The 11349-nt window shown below is 45.2% G+C and overlaps 1 protein-coding gene across 1 annotated transcript in view; it reads left to right on the top strand.

The window, feature by feature from the left end:
• Positions 1 to 629: 629 nt before the first annotated feature.
• The window catches only part of SAMD4B (sterile alpha motif domain containing 4B), a 41678-nt gene continuing 30958 nt past the window's right edge, over positions 630 to 11349 (top strand). Inside the window, exon 1 of the mRNA XM_037133194.2 lies at positions 630 to 738. The gene's annotated coding sequence lies outside the window, so the exon portion shown is untranslated. The remainder of the gene's footprint in view (positions 739 to 11349) is intronic.

Here is an 11349-nt window from a genome sequence, read left to right as displayed (position 1 = left end):
TTTATTGATGGTTTCCTTTGTGCCCAGCGCTTTCTATGCATCGTCTCTTTCAATCCTATTCCATTTGAGAGAATAAGCAACAGGCTCAGATGGGGGAGTTGTGCTGAAAAAGCAGAGACTCCAAAAGCCTGAGCGCCAACCTGGACAGTCTAAGGCACCGACGGGCCAGGGCTTTAGGCGGGGCTCACCGAGAGGCCGGCAGCCGGCCTTGAACGCCAGAATGAAGAATTGTGACTTAGCGCGAGGGCGTTGAGATATGTGCGCACGAGACTGCCCCCTGCGGGCCAGGAGGCCCAATGCTGGACTCCGCCAGGCCCGTTGCCCGTAGCAACGTTGCGCGCGCCCCGCCCCTTCCCCTTCTGACCGACAGCCCCCTGACCGACCAATCCCACGGAGCAAGGGGCGGACCTCCCAGTCCTTATCCAGCCCCAGTCGCTCTCCGCGCCTCCAGGACCCGGTCTTCCTCCGCGCTCACCGCCCGCCCTTCCCGCTGCCCTCGCCGCCCGTTGGTGGTGTGCGATTCGTCACTGCGGCGTCTGCTAATGCTGGCGCGCGGCAGCTCCGCCGGGGCGGGGCCAGGGGCGGTGACGCACGGCGCGGTGACGCAGCGCGACGGCGGCAGTGGCGGCGGCGGTGGTCGGTGAGGGAGGAGGGAGGGGAGCTCGCGGGCTGGAGAGGGGGCGACGGCTGTGGCGGTGGCCTGAGGAGGCCCGAGCGGAGGCGGCGGCGGCCGAGGCGGTGAGTCGCGGGCAGAGTTGGGCGGTCCCGGGGCAGCGGCGGGTCTGGGCGCTCGGGGCTCACCTAAGGGCGCCCCAGGCCGCGCGGACGGCCCCGCCCCCTCAGGGACCCCGAGCCACGGGCGGCGGCGGGCTCGGAGCGCGGGCCTGAAGGGTCCCGACCCTTGAGAGAAGCCCCAATCACGGTCCTCCGAATAGCTTTCACAGTTCACTTCGGAAGCTTCCCTTCCAGATCCCCCTCACACCCTCGGGATCGACACCGCTGTCTACCTCAGACACCTCCTAGGAGGGCGGTCCCCGGCGACCTCAGAGACCCCCCTGAGGGCCCCAGGCCATCCCGCCTCCGATGGACCCAGGTCTTCTCAGGAGCCCACCCCCATTCCCACAGGCTAGTCCAGAGATTGTCCCATGTCTTGGAAATTGACCTCACAGAACCGTGCCCCAAATCCCCATCTTCTTTCTCTTTACAGAAATATTCCCCTGACCACTTCTCGGATATTCCAGCAATATGTGTCAGATGTCTTTTCCCTCTGAAACCCTGAAAACCTCCTTCATGGTTTTCCTCAAATCCCTTCCAGACTCGGACATTCCCGAAATCTTTCCCAGAGATCGATTTGGCACAGCCCCCCCAGTCTCCCACAGACTTCCCTCTCACCTTCACCCATATACCAAAAATCACCCTGGAGATTTTCCACTCAGAGCCCCAAATCTCAGAACCCCTGACCCCAAATCCTTCAGAAAGCCTCTGATGTGCCCTGAAATCTTCCTTAGAGACTCCCTGAAATGTATGGTGAACTACTCTTCCACATTCTAAAAAGCTCCTTCCAAAACTCCCAAATCTTTCCTAGTAACCCACACCAAATGTCCCAAGAATTGCTTCTGAATTGAAAAGAGTTCCTTTATGGTTCTTCTCTATAACTTCCCCCACCCCTTCTAAACCTACTTTTAACTGAATTTTCTAACATCCTCCTCACAACCACTGTAAACCTTGAGACCCTTTTCAAGACCTCTCTGAGGTGCAGTTTTTCAAAATCTCACGTCTTCTCAGAGACCCCAGCAATCTCCTTGAGCTCTCCTAAGGTGTGCCCTTGAAATCCCTCCCAGAGGCCCTTCAAACCACCACCACCACCACCACCAACACACACACACACACACACACACACACACACACACACACACACACACACACAGCGGAGCCCCTTGAGAGACCTCTTGCCTTAGTAAGAGACTTTTTCTCCCTGGGCTCTCCCTCACAGGTTCACTCAAATCCTCTAGAACCCTCTGTAGAAACCCCCCCACTGCCAATCTCCCCTCAAAAGAACGCAGAGCTCCTGCTCTTAGAAAGTCCCCGAATTCTTTCTGAAAAGCCCTCTACCCTGACATTCCCACATTCCCCTCAGAAGACCCACCTTCCCCATATACTCTTTTGAGGGTTTTCCTCAGAGGTTTCTCCTCATCTGAGCTCTCTGAGGAGTTTCTAAAAAAGACCTCTGTCATCCTGCCCTAGTACATCTAAGATCTCTCTCAGTAGACCATACCTCCCAGAGACCCTTTAGAGAATTTTCTCCAAAATTGCCCTGCATTAACAACTCAGCCCCCAGCACTTCATGAGATTTCCTCAGAACTCTCCCTTAGATTCCCCCTCTTACATCCCCAAGAAACTTTATTCAGTCCCTTATCAGCTTTACCCCTTTTAGAACCCCTGTTTACACCCTCTCATCTCTTCCATTCTTTTTCCTCTGAAGTCAATTTAGAGATCCTTTGCATATCTGAGCCTCCCCCCCTTATCCTGTCATGGACCCCCAACATCCTTCAGACAACCCTCTCAACAGGCTCTAGCCCTGACTGGTATGGTCCAGTGGATTAAGTGCTGACCTGTGAACCAAAAAGTTGCTGCCAGGGTATATGCCTGGGTTGTGGGCCAGGTCCTCAGTTGGAAGCATATGAGAGGCAACCAATTGATGGTTTTTTTTCCCTCTCTTCCTCCCTCCCTTCTCCTCTCTCTAAAAATAAATAATTTTTTTTAAAAGGCCCCATGTCCCCTTTCAATAAAAAGTTTCTCAAGAGACACTCTCAGCACTTGAAATCCCATACCTCAGAGGCCTTTCTTTCAGACCATTTTTCTTAGGTTCTATCATCATAGACCTTCTCCTGTGTACAGAGATACCCTTAACACCTCCTTAAAGACTACTTGAGGACTCCCCTCACCCCCTTTTCTGTCAGCAGCCTTCACCTTCCTTTTCCCCTATAGTAGTGGGTCTCGTGTGGTCCCTTGACTAGCAGCATCTGCATCATCTGGGGGAACTTACTAGAAATGCAGATTCTTGGATCCTACCCCAAATCTACTGAATCAGAAAATCTGGGTATCAGGGCCAGTAGTCTGTTTTTAGGAACCCTCCTGGTGATTCTGGTGTATGCTCAAGTTTGAGAACCACTTCCTTATAGGAGGATTTCCCTTTTCCCACAGAAAGCCCCCAAAAGATGCCTTGGTATAAATCTGTGCCCTACGGCCCACCTCCCATTTTCCTGGGAGTACCCTTTGTGAAGTACCCATCCTCCAGAAAGAGCCCTCACTCTCCTCCTAACTTCTCCACAAAGTTACCACACCTGAGCATTATTTCAGATTCTACTTCTAAATGGTTCCCTTTCAGATCTCCCTTAGCACTCTCTCCTTCTGGCTTCCCCTCCACACCATCCCTCCAGTCTTTGGTGCTTCTGCTTCACATTGCTACATTGCTACCTCCTCAAATACACATGTACATTTCTTCTCATCTACTCCACATTTGTCCTTTTCCACATAGGCACCCTCCCCTTAAGGCACCTGCAAGTCTTCATTCTCTGTGTTACTGCCCAGAGCCCTTCATTGTGCTTCTTAGAGTACCACTCAGCTTCTTCCTTGTAGTTTTTCATGTATTTGCCCACTTACCCACCCTCCCTAGACTGGGAGTTTGGAAAATACTCTGGATGTGTCTTATACCTCTCTGAATCCCACAAAGTCGGATCTGCTCTCTGTAAGTTATTGGGAAGCATTGGATCATTGGCAGTTCTTGTGTTTGGCTGGAAATCTCCAAGTTTCTCAGATCTCACTCCCTATTCAGGTTCAATATACCTTCCCACACCTTGTTTCCGTCTCCCTCTCTTCTCTCTACCCAGCCCTTTTTGCCTCTTCTCCAAGGAGACGCTGTCTGCCTCAGCTGCTCCTGTCTGTGGGGCTTTTCTTTGTATTTCCTCCTGATTCCAAGCTACCCCAAGTCCTATTCCTGGTGACTTGCCTCATCCCATCCTGCTTGGCTTCTTAGCCCTCCACAGGACTCTCAGCTTTCTTTAAGGGACTCTGTTTCTTTCTGGGGTCAAGAAGAGGAAACATCACAGTATAAATACTGGGGCCTGCCTTCAGGGAGCTCTCAGTACAGTAAAGAGGTTGGGCAGGTACACAGCATAGAACATGCAGCACAAATTTTATGTTATGGAAATTCAACAGTGAGAGAAGGAGCACTTTATACTTCATAGAAACGAGGTATTTGGGCTGGGTGGTGTTCCACAGGAGTTTGGACAATGCTGAGTAGCCTCCCAGACAGAGGAAACAGCTTATGCAGTGGGTTGAAGACAAGAAAGTATCCTCATCTTTTCACCCATGGCATCTCTTCTCTTCTAAAGGATAGAGATAAAGGGAAAGAGATCTTCCATCTGCATTGTATTTGCTAGCTGCACTTTAGTGAGCCAAAGAGTAATAATAATGACTGCTATTCATTGAATTATTATTATTTGCCAGTCACTGTTTAAGTGTTTTACATGTATTATCTCATCTCATATTCACAGGACCTACAAGGTAGGTAAACTACAATTATCTTCATTTTAAAAAGGATGAAATTGAGAACAGGTGGCACAAATAGAAGCTCCCTGATCCCTGTCTGTCCCAAGATGATAGTGTCTGAAGTCAGAGAGTTGGATTTTCTGTTCTGATAGGGTTGGGAGCAATGGAGCATTGTAGTGCAGTACTTAAGTATGCAGACTTTGGAGCCAGACAGGATTTGCCTCCCGCGTGTCACCAGTTTTGTGACCTAGGACAAATTACTTAACTTTGCTGGCCATCATTTTTTACAGTTAAAAAAATGAAGATAATAATAATAATATCCTACTTCATAGAATAATTATAAGGATCAAGTAAGTTAATGCATATAAAGTACTTAAAACAGTGCCCTGCACATAAGTTCTAAGTGTTAGCAAAAAAGAAAAAGCTCATATTAGCAAGGATCCTAAAGACAGAAATGGTAGAACCTTAGCTCAAACTAGTTTAATCAAAAAGGAGAATTAGCCCTGGCTGGTGTGGCTCAGTGGGTTGAATGCTTGCCTGGGAACTGAAAGGTCGCTGGTTCAATTCCTGGTCAGGGCACATGCCTGGATTGTGGGCCAGGTCCCGGTTTGGCGATGTGCGTGAGGCAACGGATCAATGTTTCTCTTTTGCACATAGATGTTTCTCTCCCTCTCTTTCTCCCTCCCTCTTCTCTCTCTAAAAAAATAATAAAATCTTTAAAAAGAGAGAGAGTATTAATTGATTCATGTTACTAAAAAGTTCAGAGCTAGAATGGCTTCAGAACTAGCTGCATCCAGTTTAAACAATGCAGTGATCTCTCCCTGTTTCTCCACTGACTTAGCTTCATCCTCCGTGGATTTCTGCTTTGTGGTGAAAAACATGGCCCTCAACAACCCCAGGCACAGGTCCTACCTCTTAGCAGTCTCAGTGGGAAGGAGAATCTTTCCTGAGAGCCCCAGTTTGAAAAGTTTTTTCCCTGAAAAAATGTGAGATGATGACAGAGATCCTTAGTGACATGTTTTAGGCCCTTTACCCTGGAAGTGTCTCCTCTGTTGCTGAGCTAGATAAAATTGATGACCTTTCTGAGCCTTAATGATAGTCCCTCTCCTTATTGTTCCCCTAGCTCTGATCTGTGATTGTTTTGATTTAGAGAGAGTATATGGCTAGTCTGACCTAGTCAGATTTTCCTTTGGGATCTCACTGGGAAAGATAGGAATGAGATGACTGGCTTGATTTGGTGGTAGCCTCAAGGCCAAGGAATCCAGCAGTACTGGTGTTTAGTTTCCTACAATCAGCTTTGGGTTTCCAGGGCCCAGAACTTTGGAATATAGTTAAGTAATGAATAGAGTTGTTTTGTTTTGGTATAAATTTGTTGAATAGAGTCTGGTTGAGGGCAAGTCACAGAACAGCAGTATGCAGAGTATGCAAGTCTCAAATGTCTCTAGCAATTCAACACTTACAGAGATACTTTTCTAGATACTGGAGATACCGCATTAAATGAAAAATTCAAGGTCTTGGATCTCATGAATCTTATATTCTGACGAGGGAGAGAATATATCAACAGATACAATTAGATAGTGATATGTGCTATGAAGGAATTAAAACCGTAATGTGAAAGGGTGAGGATGGCCACTGTACACAAGGTAGTCAGAGTTGGCCTCTCTGAGGAGTGACAGTTGAGCCTGATTACCTGAAAGATGAGAAGGCCTCAATTGTGGATGATCTGGTAGTGAGGCACCCTAACCCAAGCATTGTTACATGTGGGGAAAGAACTGCTGCAAGGTGGGGAAATTTTTTACAGATATTTATTGAGAATCTGTTAAGTTCTAGGTGCTATGCTAGGAGTTGAAAATGTAGCAGTGAACAATACAGCCACAGTATTCCCTTCCCTCATGGGTCTTACAGTCAAGGTATTTCTGGAGGAGATGTGGTCTTTGAAGACCTTTCGATGATGGTACCAGACCAAAGACTCCTTCCTACTGGGGCACACATATACCTAGATCTGATTGATAAGAAGGAACCAGCCATGTGATGATCTGGGGAAGAGCATTTTAGGTAGAGGGGTCAGCAAGTGCAAAGCTCTGAAATGTGTTCAAGGAATAGCAAGGATGCCAGTGTGGCTGGAGTATAAGTAAGGCAAGAGGAGCAGAGGGGTTAGAGAGGTTGACAGAGGCTACATAAGAGGATTGGGAAACTGTTGGAGGATTTTTAAAGCAAGACAGCTACATAATCTGATTTTTTTTTTCTTTTTAGAAAGTTCACTGGTTTCTGCAAGGAAAATGGACAAAAATGGAAGCAAGAGGCAGGTTAGGAGGCAATACATTTATCCAGATGAGAAAGGATAGTGATGAGTATAGTGTTGGTAGTAAAAATGAAGAGAAGCTGTTACGTTTTGGGTATAGAGAAATCAGAACTCGATGATGGCAGTAAAGAAAGAGGAATCCAGAATGATGATAACAACTCTTTGAGAGTATTTATGTCTCACAACTCTATGAGAATAGATACTATTTTTTTTATTTTATTTATTTATCTTTAGAGGGGAAGGGAAGGTTAGAGGGAGAGAAACATCAATGTATGGTTGCCTTTGTGCTTCCCCTGCTGGGAACTGGCCTGCAGGGAACCAGCCTGCAACCCAGGCATGTGCCCTGACTGGGAATCGAACCGCGATTGCTTGGTTCGCAGGCCCGCGCTCAATCCACTGAGCTACACCAGCCAGGGCCGAGAATAGATACTATTATTAAGTACATTTTATATATGAGGGAACAGGTACAGCAAGGTGAAATCATTTGCCCAAATTAAGGATTGTAATAAGTGGTAGGGTTATATTTCCAACCCAGGCAGTCTGGTTCCAGAGCCACCTAAGTTTTGGGAAAGAAAAAAGGAGGGTATGTTTAACCAACATTAAGACTAAAAGAGTTATTAGTCCGGGCTGCTGTGGCTCAGTGGATTGAGTGTTCTGCAAACTCAGTGGATTGAGTGTTCTGCAAACCAAAGCGTTGCTGGTTCGATTCCCAATTTAGGGCACATGCCTGGGTTGCAGGCCAGGTCCCCAGTATGGGGCGTGTGAGAGGCAACCACACATTGATGTGTCTTGTCCTCTGTCCCTCCCTTCTACTCTCTAAAAATAAATAATTAAAATCTTCTTTTAAAAATTTATAAAAAAAGAATGATCAAGATGAGATGACTAGCCCTGGTTGGTATAGCTCAGTAGATTGAGCACATTCTTGGGTTAGGTAATAGCATACATGTTTTTTGTACATATTTCAGGAGTTTCTGAAAATACTGTTTGGTTTTTACACGAGAGAAGTTGGACTGCCTTGGCTTCTGACATTCACCTGTTCTTTGGTCAGGATAGTGAGTTAACCTTAGGTAACTAGTCTTTTACCTTGTTCGTGAAGTGTGAATTACACAAAGGCCTAGGTGGGTGCTGTAGAAGGGTTAGGAATGGGTAGGAAGGCTGATAGGAACCCCTCTTTTATCCAGAGATATTGGCATTAAAGCATGTGTACCCCTTCAACCCAACTTTCTATAACATTATTCTCAGGAACAATCAAGAATTCCAAAGCCAGACTGCCTGACCTTGAAAATCTCAGCATAGATGTGTGCAGCCTTGGATAAGTGACTTCACCTTCTACAAGCCACTTTTTTCCTCTGTAAAATGTGTATATTATATACATACATACGTACATACACATACACACACATACACATATATGAGATAGATATAGAATATATAGGTTTAGATCAAATGAGCTCATCCACTAAAAGCTGTTAGCATACAGTCTGGGACCTGATACTTAATGTATAATAATATTGAAGATATGCTAAGCATCATGCTAGGCATTTTTCTATACATTGTTTCATTTCATTCTTACAAGATTCACTAAGGAAGAAACTGAGTTACTTACCCTCTGGGTCAACACAGCAAGTAAGTATCAGCAGGAGAGCCCCAATCTCAAGTCTGGCAGACTCCATGGTGCTATTCTGAATGTGGAGAGTTGACTTCCATAAGTGCCTCCTGTCTGTGGGCAGCTTCTTATTCTTCCAGGCCAAGGAAGGAACCTAGTGGGCACTTTTCCTGGAACCTTTTAGGCAATTTTTGGCTTCATTTCCCACCCTTCAGGATTGGTAGATGCTTCCCAAGAAGGTTACTTGGTTTCTCAGAGACCAAATATGCCAGCAGTATTGTTGGGCTTTTTGAGACACTGCTATAGGGGTTCCACTCATGTCCTCAAATGCAAGGAGTCATTTTTGGTGACATGAAGACAAAGAGACCAGAGCAGTGGTGGATTGTCTTATATGGGAGGAATCAAGGCTTTTTCAACCTTAAGTGATAGAAACCCAATTCAGACGGGCCAAAAAGAAGTTTATTGGTCCATGTAACCGAAACATTTTCAGGCTGGGGAGGGGCTTCAGGCTTGCTGTTTCCAGGTCTTCAATTGTGAACAGGTCTCCATTTTTTTCACCTAATTTGTTGATTCTGCCTTTATCTCTGCTACTAGCTTCATTCTAAAGCAGGCTGTCACTGAGAAGTAGCAGAAGTGGCAATCAGTAACATTAGGAGATGTGTAATCTGAGCAACCTAACCAAGAACTTATTTCCCCCAGTAGTTCCAGCAAAAGTTGAGAGGACTTTCCTTGTCTCCACTTTATTCTATGTCTCCTCCTAGATTCAAGAAAGGCAGTTAATTCTCCAAAGGAAACTTAAGGGGTTGGTACTAGAAGGTGAGAATGGATATTTGACAGTCAAATCCACCAAAATCTACCACAGTAAGATGCCTCTTTCCCAGCCCATCTCACCAGCCAGGTCTTCCTTTCTCACTGTAACTGTCTCTTTGATGGAAGAAGGCCATTCGGTCCTTTCCATTTATCATCAAGACCAAATACCCAGCATCTTTCTTTCCAGAGCATAGGAACCCTCCCTTTAGGGCTGATTTTTACTTTTTTTTAATAGTACAGTCTTAAAACTGACCGTTAACCTAAAGCCCCAGTGTTTGCTGAGGACTGTCTGACCTAGGCACTAGATCCTTTTTTCAGTCATGTTTCCTGAACAGAGAGGGTGGCTTGAAAGTGTGAACCAGAGAGGCCTGAGGGAGGGATAATTATCATACTTCTGGTCTTTTCCCAGTGTATGTCTATATTGTTAAAGGACCACAGGCCACAGGCTTTGTTTGTTCTGTATAGTGGCTATTTTAATGTGAATTAATTCCCAACACTTAAAAATAGGGGGATCTTATTTAAAATTCCAGATTTTTGTCTCCTCTTTAAGAAAAAAAATCTTCTAACAGCAGCAGACCTACATTCCCACGTGGCAGCAGTTGATTAGAGCTAAATTGTGACTTCTCCCTTTAGACAGGGTATGTGGTTTCTAGCTCATCATAATCTTCACCAGCCTGCTATTTAAAACCTGGCCTTGTAAAACATCATGTTTGAGACCCTGCTCTGTCCCAAGGCTTTCTGCTAGCATTTGACTTGGGGAAACAAGCTAGATTAATGTTTAGTCAACAATTTATTTGGGGGAGATGGTGCTGTTACTTAGGAAAAGTAACAACTTAATAAAAAGAGTTTATGGAAAAGAGTGTGCACAACTTTGGTCCGTTTGTGGGTTTGGTCATCCTTTGCAGTAAACGCTGTTGGCATATCAAACCTCCCGTCACAGATGTTCCCTCTGAAATAGTAACATGTCCTTCTATCTTACCAGTTGCCACCCAGTGAAGGAATCCTTCCCAGTCCCAAGGGATGTTCTTTCAGCCTCCACTTGACCACTTCCAGCAGCCAGAGAGCTTATTACTTCCTCATATGGCAGCCAGTTTCATTCTTGGACAGACACATTATTTTAAAATTTTTCCTTATGTTGAGGCTGCTGCTGTCTCCTTGGGACTAAAAGCCACAAAATGCTGGGACTGGGAAGGGAAACAGATTTTTTTTCACTTCTTGTGAGCTATCATTTACCCATCCTGCATCCAGGGAAACTGATAATCAGTCATACTACTCTTTCTCACTGAGCCAGAAAGTAGAATGTACCTTTAAACATTTTTTTTTTTAAGATTTTATTTATTTATCTTTAGAGGGGAAGGGAAGGAGAGAGGGAGAGAAACATCATGCATTCCCTGCTGGGAACTGGCCTGCAGAGAACTGGCCTGCAACCCTGGTATGTGCCCTGACTGGGAATCGAACTGCGATTGTCTGGTTCGCAGGCCCGCGCTCAATCCACTGAGCTACACCAGCCAGGGTTAAACATTTTTTAATTCCTCTAAAATTTATAGATGTGTTCAACTTATAACTGTGAAGTAGTAAAAAAATATGTAAAGAGTATTAGTAATTGCTCCTTCTCTCCCAGGTAATCAATGTGAACAGCCTTAGGGTATATCCTTCATACATTTCACTATATACACATATACATATGTGTAAATATATTCAGATGTAAATGGTTTTCGTACATGACTTCTTTTCTTTTTACAAAAATGACATCACATTGTACATATTACTGTGCAGCTTATGGATATCCTCCAGGTCACTGAAGATCAAATACTATATTAGAGATTAAGATATTTTTTTAAAATTCTAACAGGATCAATCATGTTTTTAATAGCTAAATAATAGCCCATTCTTAGAGATGTGCCCCTGTTTATTATATTATTCACCATTGCTTCATGTCTTCAGGATCCTTTTAACTACAGTACTCCAGGCTGCCGCTACCAGTCAGTTGGAATTAGCCTGAGAAATAAAACCCATTTTTCATGTGTGATCCAATCTAGCTACTTACCTCACACATTCTAGAGAAGAGAAGCAGTTGGGC

Source organism: Artibeus jamaicensis, unplaced genomic scaffold, assembly GCF_021234435.1.
Source record: "Artibeus jamaicensis isolate MK-2021 breed Jamaican fruit bat unplaced genomic scaffold, CSHL_Jam_final contig_47, whole genome shotgun sequence".
NCBI classification, from domain to species: Eukaryota; Metazoa; Chordata; class Mammalia; order Chiroptera; family Phyllostomidae; genus Artibeus; species Artibeus jamaicensis.
This window is presented reverse-complemented; position numbering and strand designations above follow the sequence as displayed.